At 38.0% G+C, this 13,543-nt stretch overlaps 1 protein-coding gene across 1 annotated transcript in view; it reads right to left on the minus strand.

The window, feature by feature from the left end:
- Nucleotides 1–13,543, minus strand: part of LOC110456904 (interferon-induced very large GTPase 1-like) — a 67,064-nt gene that overhangs the window by 15,544 nt on the left and 37,977 nt on the right. The gene's annotated exons all lie outside the window — the stretch shown is intronic.

Genomic DNA, 13,543 nt, shown 5'->3' on the forward strand with positions numbered 1-13,543 from the left:
TGCTGCCATACTTCCCAGAACGGACTTTAATAAAAATGGGTCAAACTTGCCCCGATCTCCCCTATTGTTATGTCGGTCTTAATCTCATTAGAGCTTATGTTTTATTGTTAGTCTTCGATTAGCCGACTTTAAATTAAGTTTATCTTATCTCATTCCGAAAGCAGTATTCTTAATAAGTAATTATTAGAGATCAACAAAAGCTACGTCTTTATATATTCAACAGTAGCAAATGGTCCCGAGTTCATGTTCAACGTTGCAAATTGACCCAGAACATTGTAATACCTTTCAATAATCAATTGTGAAAAATGGCCCTGGGTCAATATTCAACGTTGAAATTGGAATATTGAGCCGGGCATTCTTTGAACAATATTTAAATGCAAACATAAGACGAAGTGCAATTATTGCCCTAATGGACAATTCAAAAAAGGTAATATGAGAACTACAAGTACGTAACCTTTTCAGAGAGTTACACTACTGTGTCAAGCTAAAAATGTAACTGGACTACATCTGTTTTCATTTTGATATTTTATTACAAACGCTACTGCTTGGCGAATTAAAAGAAGAATATTATGTTGCAACAGAATTATCATGAATACTAGCATTAATGTCAAATAAAGTGTGTCACAATGTTTCATCTACCTATTGGACATAGTTTTTATAATTTCAATTGAATTCAATAATGCTGATAAAAAGTAATACATGGAGGCTGAGAAAATTTCAAAACGTTAGTTTCCGCAAGATAATTTGCTTAAATTAATGTTATATTATGAAGAAACCTGGTATGCATGTACATTATACACAGGCTGGGGGTAAGTTCGAATTTGAACGAAATCCGTGCAGACGTTATTACATGTATCATACTGTCCTCTGATTGGTTGACGGTTTCTGCACAATAACTTTGTCAAATATGATCAGATTCGATATTTGTGTTATGTAATGATAAATAATAAGCTTAAGGTTAGCAAAACCTGCACATAATTTATAACATGTAGCATACTGCTTTCTGATTGGTCGACGGTCTCCGCACTGTTGTCAAATATGACAGGATTCTGATGAGACTTGTTCAAGAAAGAATGAGTGCATTTAAGTCCTTTTTTGGACCCGGTTTATCCGGATTTTCATCCTCTTTTTTGTTTTCTCAATAATTTCCTTTCTGATTTATACTAGTTGAAATTTACAACTTTACTCGTTTCAGTTCACTTACATTAAATGCATATTCACTACACACCTTCCTTTTATTTTATACTGAGTTATGGCATCTGGACACATCTCAAACTTGGCAAATTCAAATATCTCTTAAATGTAAGTGAACTTAAAGGTACACTCTATATATGCTTTAAGTATAAGATAATAATAGTTAATATTGTATATTATATATATCATGTTATATTTGCTCAATACCTATGGCTGAAGTGAGTTCAAGGTACTAATTTGTTTTCTTAATCATCAAAGTTAACTTAAAATTAAAACGGCATTTGCCACCACAACTACATACAAAAATATGAATTTAATATATGAAATTTGATTTGATGGTAATTTTCAATCTCCAAGCCTCAAAGGAAAGTGTCTATTTTAATCGTTACAGTTAACCGATTTCATTATTTTATCAATTGTTCTGCCTATTTCCAATAATAAGGGCTGATTGTACATAAAAGGCACTTTAGGATAAGCATGCAACTTGGCATAGATATGTAATCAGTGAAAGTTCCACACTTATCCAACAATGCAATTCAATGATTGAATTTCTGTCATTTTTCATTCTTTTATGTATGCCTGTTTAATAAACACGTTTCAAAAAACAGAAATGGTCGTTTTTTGGTTGTTTTAGCTCATTTTGAAAACAACAAAGTATATTTGTGATTTACCCGACCCCGTTTGGTACCCAACCAACCACTTTCGGTCCAACTTTTGCCGTAGTTTTTGCGCATGTGATACAATAAGACATCTTTAAATAAATTAAGAAGGTGAAAATCCGAATATACCGGGGCCAACTAAAGGGCCTTGTATACACTCATCCTTTGCCTGAAATTAATAAGCAATAGAAATATCTTTGGCTTAACGGTGTATGATGAATATATTTTTGGCAATAAGGGTCAGTTTCAATTTCTATTTTCATGGTTTAAATTATATAAAATGAGGAGGCAATTGCAACTCAGTTTTTTTTTCAAATGTCATAACGGATATGTGAAATAGATATGTATTACTTCATATTAAGTTGGTAAAGTATATTGTGTACTCTCCTTTCACAAATTTCCAGGAATAGTCCTTCATATGCTAAGAAACACATCAGACACAGTTTGTGTTCCCCTTGAAATCAAATCTTTTGTTTCTTATCTATATTAATGATATTGCTGATGTGTTTGAATCAACCTTTCGTCTTTTTGCAGACGATACTTATGTGTTAAAATCATCCTCTTCTTGTCTATAAATCCAAACGGCTATGAATAGAGATCTCGAGTCTCTTAATGCATGGTCCCAAACTTGGTTAGTAACATTTAATCCAGAAAAAACTGAGGTAATTTTTGTTTCAAACTTGGTTGAAATTGCTGAAGAGTTACAATTAGAATTTAATGGCGATTTTTTTAATTTTACTGATCATCATAAACATTTAGGTGTCATTTTTAATTCAAGTGCAAAATGGGGGGATCATATTTGTGCAATATATACTTCAGTTATGAAAAAAGTCAACGTCTTACGTAGACTAAAATACTTATTAATTCGTGATGATCTTTTAAAGATTTATAAATCATTTATTTTACCAGTTTTAGAATATGCTTGTGAATTGTGGGATGGTTGTACAACTTATGAAACAGAAATGTCAGAGAAAGCCCAAAGAAAAGCTTCTCGTATTATAACTGGTCTTCCTTCATATGCCCGAATTGAAGACTTACTTTTTGAAACTGGTATAGAAACTCTTTCGAATAGAAGAAAACGCAGAAAACTCCAACCTTTGTTTAAAATGCACATCAAATTAACTCCAGACTATTTAAATTCTCTATTGCCATCTTCCGTTGCAGAACATAACCGTTACACCCGTAGAAACAATGATGATTATAGAATTCGTCCTTTCAGGCTTTCTCTAACAAATTCATTTTTTATACCTTCAACTCTTCGCGGTTGAAATTCATTGGACCTTTCAGTACGATCATATCATTGACCTCATTACATTCGTTAATTTCAAATGCACAATCTCCTCCACCAATCTACTTAGGTTTCGGTGAACGTAAATTGAACATTTTGCCCACTAAACTTAGACATCAGTGTAGTCCACTTACATGTAAATATGATCTTTTTAGAGTAAATCTGGTTGATAGTCCAGTTTGTTATTGTGGCCATCCCTGTGAAAATGCCTTTAACTTTTTTTGTGAGTGCTTACTTTTTAACAACGAAAGACATACCCTGCTCCAAAATTTGAATGCCTTGCATGTTGATTTTAATTTAGAACTACTTTTGTTTGGTAATAGTCAACTTTTGGTAGAAAACAACATCTGTAGACATGTGCATCATTACATCAAATCCAGCAATAGGTTTTAATAGTTATAATTACTTTCTGTTTTTATTTATGTGTAAGTTGTTATATGTGTTTATGAAATTGTATNTCCCCAACCTATCTTTTTCCCTTTCCCCAGAAACATATACACTATTAATATGTATTGAGTAGAGGACTCTATTAAGTTGTAATAACTTGTTGTCTGATTCATTGGTATATTTGTACAATTAGATATTTTTAAACTAATGTACATGTAGTTCATTGTAACTGAACCCCATCCTATGAAGAAATTGCATATATAATTTACATGATGAAAGACTGCGATAAATATTCAACATCACGTCTTTTTCATATTCCGCATAACCTATCTAGTTCATTATTATAGTCCCACAAATTCTAAAAAAAAAGTATTAATCAACCCCATACATACTTAAATTATCAAACGATATCATGAAGGCGTACTCATCGTTGCATATGAGGGTGAACACGGAGGTAATGAGTACCACCATGTTAACATATATTACTACCATCGGCAACATACTAAATTTAATTCAGTGACATAATAAGCATTTCTGAAGCCATTGACAATTTTTGATAATGCAGGCAAATTTCTCAAATGTAGGTTAAATTTACCTAATTAGGTGAAACAACAGTTCTGGGTTCATTGCTGAACCCAAAGGCAATTTTTAATAATGTAGATCAATTTTCTAAAAGTAAGTCAAATTTACCTATAAACAACAGTTTTCAGTCCCTTTTTGAACCAAATGGCAATTTTGGGTAATTTAGGTTATTTTTTTCAAAAGTAGGTCACAGTGACATAATTAGGTGAAACAACAGTTCTTAGTTAATTTCTGAACCCAATGGCAGTTTTAGTAATAAAGTTCAATTTTTTAAAGTAGGTCACATTGACCGAATTAGGTGAAACAACTCTGATTTTATTTCTGAACCCAATAACAGTTTTTAATAATGTAGGTCAAATTTTCAAAAGTAGGGCACATTGACCTAATTAGGTAAAACAGCAATTCTGAGTTCATTTCTGAACCCAATGACACTTTTAGTAAAGTCTGTCAATTTTTCAAAAGAAGGTCAAATTTACCTAATTAACGCAAACAGAATATGTATATTTCTGAACCCCTTGATAATTTCTGTGAGTATATTTCAAATATTGAGAAATAGTTCACACTGACTTGGTTTGGTCGAACGATGAACGCATTAGTACGCGAGATCATTTTGGTACTTCGGCAAAAGTATGTGTGCCGAAAAAATAGGCCGATGCCCGTCCGGATATCAGACGGGCGCCGGCCGAATATCCCACGGACACCGCACAGTTAGAGGACCTCGGGCGGCTACCTTACGATAGCCGTACGGCACCCGTCCGGACATCGGGCGTGCACACGACATTTGGGAGCATGCAAAGTTATACAAAATCCGAAGTTGACCTACGATGCCGACGGGAGCCGTAAGATAATCTTTGCGGAACACTTACGGGAGACTGCAGGGTAGGTTCCGATGACTTTGGGTCAGAAAAAAATCGGGCGGACTCCGGCAACTTTTATCTCCGCGCTAAAAGGTTTCAGCCACCCGTGAGGCATCTAAAAATCTGCCGATAGTGGCCGATGATCTCCTTACGATTACCCAGCTTGTTCGGGCAAAAACTCATCGTCCGGGCACATTTTAAGAAGTCGGCGCAAATGTGACTGATGTATTAACTACATTCGAGCCTTGCTTTGGGGAATATCCCATCATGCATCACGCCCATTATGGTTGCGAAGGAAAATATACCTTTCTACGTCAAATACCCATCGGTAATAATCTCAATTACATTAGTGTGAAATGCCTACCCATCGCTTCGTTGGTATAGAAGACATTTAGGATATATAGAGAGGTCCTCAAAGGTAGGATTTCCTTGGACCACCTGATCTGCCCAGCCATCGGTTAAGCGGCCATTTCACCAAGGATTGTTTTGGTCCCGATAGTACCTGATCCTTTTTTTGGTCGATCGGCCGCATTTTTGCGAAAATAGTCGGNTCTACCAGGATGCATTTCATAAAATCTGTATAATTTATAATTTATTCAAATGCGGATCGATTTCTCAGTTTACTTTTCTAGGTAACCCCATCACCCCCATCACCCCCCCACCCCCCCCCNTAATGTACATGTAGTTCATTGTAACTGAACCCCATCCTATGAAGAAATTGCATATATAATTTACATGATGAAAGACTGCGATAAATATTCAACATCACGTCTTTTTCATATTCCGCATAACCTATCTAGTTCATTATTATAGTCCCACAAATTCTAAAAAAAAAGTATTAATCAACCCCATACATACTTAAATTATCAAACGATATCATGAAGGCGTACTCATCGTTGCATATGAGGGTGAACACGGAGGTAATGAGTACCACCATGTTAACATATATTACTACCATCGGCAACATACTAAATTTAATTCAGTGACATAATAAGCATTTCTGAAGCCATTGACAATTTTTGATAATGCAGGCAAATTTCTCAAATGTAGGTTAAATTTACCTAATTAGGTGAAACAACAGTTCTGGGTTCATTGCTGAACCCAAAGGCAATTTTTAATAATGTAGATCAATTTTCTAAAAGTAAGTCAAATTTACCTATAAACAACAGTTTTCAGTCCCTTTTTGAACCAAATGGCAATTTTGGGTAATTTAGGTTATTTTTTTCAAAAGTAGGTCACAGTGACATAATTAGGTGAAACAACAGTTCTTAGTTAATTTCTGAACCCAATGGCAGTTTTAGTAATAAAGTTCAATTTTTTAAAGTAGGTCACATTGACCGAATTAGGTGAAACAACTCTGATTTTATTTCTGAACCCAATAACAGTTTTTAATAATGTAGGTCAAATTTTCAAAAGTAGGGCACATTGACCTAATTAGGTAAAACAGCAATTCTGAGTTCATTTCTGAACCCAATGACACTTTTAGTAAAGTCTGTCAATTTTTCAAAAGAAGGTCAAATTTACCTAATTAACGCAAACAGAATATGTATATTTCTGAACCCCTTGATAATTTCTGTGAGTATATTTCAAATATTGAGAAATAGTTCACACTGACTTGGTTTGGTCGAACGATGAACGCATTAGTACGCGAGATCATTTTGGTACTTCGGCAAAAGTATGTGTGCCGAAAAAATAGGCCGATGCCCGTCCGGATATCAGACGGGCGCCGGCCGAATATCCCACGGACACCGCACAGTTAGAGGACCTCGGGCGGCTACCTTACGATAGCCGTACGGCACCCGTCCGGACATCGGGCGTGCACACGACATTTGGGAGCATGCAAAGTTATACAAAATCCGAAGTTGACCTACGATGCCGACGGGAGCCGTAAGATAATCTTTGCGGAACACTTACGGGAGACTGCAGGGTAGGTTCCGATGACTTTGGGTCAGAAAAAAATCGGGCGGACTCCGGCAACTTTTATCTCCGCGCTAAAAGGTTTCAGCCACCCGTGAGGCATCTAAAAATCTGCCGATAGTGGCCGATGATCTCCTTACGATTACCCAGCTTGTTCGGGCAAAAACTCATCGTCCGGGCACATTTTAAGAAGTCGGCGCAAATGTGACTGATGTATTAACTACATTCGAGCCTTGCTTTGGGGAATATCCCATCATGCATCACGCCCATTATGGTTGCGAAGGAAAATATACCTTTCTACGTCAAATACCCATCGGTAATAATCTCAATTACATTAGTGTGAAATGCCTACCCATCGCTTCGTTGGTATAGAAGACATTTAGGATATATAGAGAGGTCCTCAAAGGTAGGATTTCCTTGGACCACCTGATCTGCCCAGCCATCGGTTAAGCGGCCATTTCACCAAGGATTGTTTTGGTCCCGATAGTACCTGATCCTTTTTTTGGTCGATCGGCCGCATTTTTGCGAAAATAGTCGGGAACCTGCGAGCACTGTCGAGAACTACCCTACACCTTCGGGGGAAGATCTGGCGCGTTCGCCTCAGTCCTCAGAAGGTCGGGTACCGAAAAGGTGATCGGCTACTGTTTCTTAACATGTTGAAAAACAGTAGCCGATCAAAAACTGTCGGCCCGTGGTCGTCTTGGTCATCCGAGGGTCCCCTGAAGGTCCCCTTGTCTCGCCCACCCTCTGGAGCTTTCGTATATCCTCGGCCGCTTTCGGCTTCCCGCGGCTCCCTGTGTCAACATACTACATTCGGCCACTCTCGCGCGAAGAAAGCGTCCTCTCTCGAGCCGGGATCGACCATTTTCGTCCTCTCTCTGCCTCTCTTGGCCGAACAACGCGCGAAGATCGCTCAATTGCACGCGCGAGGCGCGTCTCAACCGGACCTTTGCCGTGTATCTGCGGGTACTTGCGGGTACTTGCGCGTACTTTCGCATACTTACGCGTGGAACGTCCGTGATTCGTCCCCCGCCATGATCTATTGGTCTCAATCGGGTCAAAAAAGGGGACTATTGGTGGCGATTCAGGACGACAATCGGGCCGATCAAAAAAATTGGATCATCGGGGACAATCTGGTCCAGATCGGGCCGATTGGAAAAAACAATCCTTGGTGAAATGCCCCCTTTAGAGAATGAGTCGCTTCTTGGATTGGATTTTATTCCCGCGTCACTACCGTTGAGTTGGGTTATCTAGCAGATGAAGAAAAGACATGGAAATGAGTAGAAGGGATGAAGTGTAAGTAGTGAAAAAAAAGGATGACGGAAAACAGAAGGAGCCGTCTATAAGAGAAAGACGACTCCTGGGCCTAATGTTTGGCTTATCATAACTCATGTCATTAGTCTCGTATCACCACCTCGCCCGACCGGAAGGGGAAAACGAAGCCGCCGCCAATTACACTAGCTCAAGACTAACCTAACAAAATTAGGTCGGGATCGACCTATTTCTTTTACCAGGTGGTAAGCTACTAGGCCTAGACCCCGCCCATAGCTGGACAGTACTCTATAAATAGCTAGCAGCAAGTTAGAGCACATGGCTAGTATACAGCATTCATTATAAACATCATACACACTACTGTGATAGGGTATTACTTACAAGCTATGTGTTTCGTTTTCGTGTCCTTGCTTTCTTGTACAGAGTGTCAACATATCTATTCTAAATATTTTCCCTGAACTTTTATTTGTAATTTTTCTTTCCTTTGGTACTGCGTGGTGCATGTTGGTTTTGAGGATTCCAAACAGATATATTTACATTTGCATGGCATTGTCACTATATAGTCTCTTTGAAAGCTGTGTCATTGATTGAACTTTGATTACCATGCATCACGAGACACAATTCTTAGCGTATTAATACAACACTGACCGGAGCTACAATATCAAATATAAATAAACATGACGGCTGCTGAAATGTCGCTGGGCATTGTGAGATTTGACAATGTCATTATAAATGTATGTGCAAAATAAAAAATCAAATAAAAACCACTTTTATTACAACGAAAACAAGACCAAGGTCTGCAATATCGTCCAAAATGCACATCAGTTGAAATCAACAATGCCGGCAATGGAAACGATTTTAACGCTCATGCAATTTATCAGAAATATCGTCTGTTTCACTGCACTGATCAACAGGGGTTCGTTACAAATGTCTGAAATACACATATTCTATATACCTACTGACACATATGTTACAGACCTACTGATATGAGTCACAACACACATAAACATTTCAGACATTTGTAACGAACCTGTGCTCCGTCGCAAGATCACTTACTTCAAACGATATCAGTTTTACGCATCTCGCATCCACGGTTCCTCAGTTTCGGACGACATGTCAACATATTCACATTTCAAATAACGAGGCTGTTATAGAATCTACCGACTGTTGTCGTCAGGTTCCCATACAATCAACAAATAAATTCACGCGTGGATTCTTCACAAAATGAGTAGAGAGAAAAGTTCGAATTAAATTCCAAAAATAACTCCCTCGTGGAGGGCAAGGTCGGATTTACGATATTCACTGTATTTGTCCATGCGCGAAATTTGTTCCGGGGAAAAATCGAAACAATTTCAAATCTAATTTTCAACTCAGAGTTCTATTGATAAACTTAAATCACCCTATAGACATATCATACGCAATTGTATTGATACTGAATTGCACCAAAAATAGCGTGCGCACACCGTGCATACATAGTGCACACACTGCCGCACATCGTCGACACATGGTGCGCACAACTGAGCGATTAATCATTTAGCAATCGTTCGCCCCGTTGCGCGTTTCTCTCCGCACAACTGTGCGATTTGGTATCATATGTAGATCAAAATTACGGAATGACAAAAATACGAAAGGCTTGTATGCGATAATGAACACTGTGTATATATCTGTAATTTCTCATCACAATAATCAAGATTATACAATTTCACAATGCGTGTTACACAGTATTACAGCGACCGTTAGGCTGTCAAGATTGGGTTTGGCTCCAAGGTAACAGAACAGGAAAATAACAATTTTATGAGTGTCCGGAGTTTTACCTGACCAGTGCCTGACACACAGAGCTGATATGCGATACCGTTTGACCGTAATGAATAGGATTTGTTATTTGCATTCGTTTGCCTAGAGCTCCCCTTCACCTGGATTTTCACCCCCCCGGCCTTACCCGGCGAGTTACGTAAGTGCCCCAGGCGGGGAGAAAACTACGGTTCAGGTACATGTACAAAGTGGTTATGTTTACCTGTATACGGGATTGTGTTGTAATTTTACATGTGTCGATTAAGTTTGTTTAAACACACAGAAAACACAATTTCTAAATATAAGAATGTATAGGCAGGAAGATAACTTTATAGATGTTGCTAGAATATAGAAACAAACGTAAACGTCAAGTTTATATGTTTCAACACGAAACCGAATAAATTGTTAAGGCATTCCTCAATTTACACCAACCACGATTGTTATCGCACAACGTCCGTCCATCGTGCGCACAGATGTGCGCAGACAATGATCGTCCAGCTGTTTTGTCGTTCGCCCATCGTGCACACACCGTTCATACACCGTGCACACATCGTGCGCACACCGCACATCGTGTAACGTTGTGCGATCCCACAACTGTACCATACAAAAACAGTTCAATGCTTAAGTTTATCCACGATTAACATTTTCATTCCATTGACAGACTGCCAAATTGGCTCTTGATTTGTATTGGTCTTCTGAGAAAGCTTGTCCTGGTAAATGTTGATCACATTGTTGAAGCTTTCTACATAAAGCGTGTCTCTTCCCAACTTATAGTCCTCTGCATGTTTGAATAATGTTGAATTGGTAAGTATGCCAATAAGTATTTTTTCTGCTTTGGGAATAGTAATTCCTATCCTTGATATATCGTAGTCTGGATCTTTTTTGCATCTTGATGTTAAGTCACATGAACTGTGATTGTTCTTGTAATGTTCCGTAATGTTTTCCAAAGATTGTCGCAGTTTTACAGCATTGCCCCCGCAGTTTCTAACGGCCCAATGCATGTGGGTGGCAACAGGTTCAACTTTGTCACTAAGCTGAAAAGACCAAGTTTCCCCCTGAAGAGCAGCTGGACCTGATGCTGCTCCTTTGAGTGCCTTTTTGTGAGATTTCACACAATGCCAGGTGTCATTTTGGTTTTCGGATTCACATTCTTCTCTGATGACACTGATGTACTTATTGATAGGTTCCTGTCATGAGTATGGACTCCCACAGAGACGATGTTGTCAGATAGATACTTATATATCTTTTCTGTTCCCAGTTTCTCATGTCGCTGAGAAACTTTGTCATCTGCTTTGGTAACATGTTGGCATTTTTAACTTTATGTGTGCGGTCACCAATAGCAACAACACTTGTGTCCTTGGCATTCTTCCTCCAACCATGCCTGGCATCTGTCATCATATCAATACTCCCTAACCTTTCATCTTTATAAAGACCAATTTCCTCGAGGAGTGCTGTTGATATAGAATCATTATATTCATTCTGAATATGTTTTGGTAAGACTTAAAGAAGTGTGATCGTTTTTGCTTATTTATTTTTCCAATACCAGCACCATCAACAATTCATAACAATCAGCAACATTACACTGCAGATAAAACTCATGCTACATGAGTTTTTGAGGACTGGTCACGTCCTCGAAAACTCATGTAGACTGGTTATCCGGTGAATATCGATGTCTAAATATAGCCTGTATGGAAAATCCCCGGAACCTGTCGTAGCGCATGCGCAGTTAGACTGGAACGCAATCTGTCAGACGACATTAGAAGATGGCTGCTGGCGAACGTTTCTCCTCCGTTAGGAAAATTACCATAACTATTCGAGGATAAAGATGCTGTGAACGTAAAAAGGCCATTGAACACGCAGTGCATGTCCTCGATGCTTATCTTAAGAAAAATAATCTAGACGATGCCTTCGAAAGCTACAATGATGAACTGTTGTATTCAATCCTGGCTAAATAGTATATGGAGGCTCGCGTACAAAAATCAGAACCTTTGGTTTTGTTTTGTTTTATTTTATTGTTGAAGCATATAATAAAACAGTTATGGGCTTTTGTGCTGGTAAATATGATGTGATATGAACCTGAAAGAGTGATATTGACCTCGGCTTCGCCTCAGTAAATATCACTCTTTCAGGTTCATATCACATCATATTCACCAGCACAAAAGTCCATAATTGTATAATATTCACTGGACAACACTGTACATTATGTCATAAATGCGTATTCATAATATTATCTGTTTTAGTGTGAGAGGGTGGTAAAATTACTTTTCTAATATTGTATAATATGAGTTTTTGAATATTTCTGCTTTTGATGACAAACACAAAACTTTACTTAGCTCTGAATGAATAACAAACCTTTAAGCATATGGTTTTGTACGTATACAGATCTCTTCACAGTAAGTGTAACTAATTCACCCAGCCATCGCGTCAAGTATGTCGTTTGGGTGGTCAAACGCGGTGATAAATCACATCAGGGACTTTGATGATCGCATCACCGCGATCCTTCACGTCTCATGTCACGTAATCGTGTCACGAAAATCCGCGGAGGATCGACCTCCGCGTTCCACCAAGGTCATCGCGTTCCTCGGTGACCAGTACAGATAAGCCTCACTTACGCGTATACGCTGACCCAATATTACCTGTGCTAGGAGAAAGATAAGTCTAACCGGTTCACTAAACGTGTAATAAGTATATCCTAACGTCATGCTACCACGATTGGTACAAATGTGACAGTTTTTCAGTGATATTAAAATTTAGATCTTGTACCTGGAATGTTTCTTGATTCCTGACAAACACTACCTATGGTGGTTCATTTTCCAAAAAACTTTTTGATTCTACGATATTTGTTTTGGAACGCTAAACTCGCAGTTAGATTTCGTCCGTTTTATGGCCGTGATTAGTACCCCAAATTGGTACACCATATCACAGACTATAAAACTTGTTTTTATTTCTACTAGTTGATGTGCAACAAAATATATTACTTTTATATATAAGGACCAGAAATCAGCATTTAAATATGCTTATTCAAAATCCTCCAAAGTTTCGTCGACGCACGTCGATTTTACTGGCTTTCTGAAACAAAACTGCCACGTGAAAATGCTGATAAATATCTCCTTTGTTACACTTCCGAAGGAAAAATGCTCAAATTTAATCTTAAAGTTTTATTCGAACCATTTTCTGACCAATTTGGGTAGTATGCCAATTGTGGTAGCGTGACGTTACAGTATACGCATATACTTAACAAAACGAAACAAATCATCGTTTGAGGAAACATATCATATTTTACATCAATACGTTAAAAAACGGAACCTATCATTACATATTCATTCAGAGGTAAAAAAAAAAAAACGTCTCTGGTGTAATCCATGGTTTTGTTTTGAAATGTTTCAAAAATCGCTTAATCATTTATTTACGGCTTGACGTATACAAAAATGTACATGTAGGGTGATGTAATCGATCTCGGTAAATTATATACCTGCAGCTCGGTTTGCGCTGTATTTATACAGCTGCATATAAGGGGATTATATGATTGGAAAATATATCATCCTAAGAGACCTGGACGCGACAACATGAAACATCGTCAGTGTGTTAATAAAAGT

This window comes from Mizuhopecten yessoensis, unplaced genomic scaffold (assembly GCF_002113885.1).
Source record: "Mizuhopecten yessoensis strain PY_sf001 unplaced genomic scaffold, ASM211388v2 scaffold1063, whole genome shotgun sequence".
Taxonomy (NCBI): domain Eukaryota; kingdom Metazoa; phylum Mollusca; class Bivalvia; order Pectinida; family Pectinidae; genus Mizuhopecten; species Mizuhopecten yessoensis.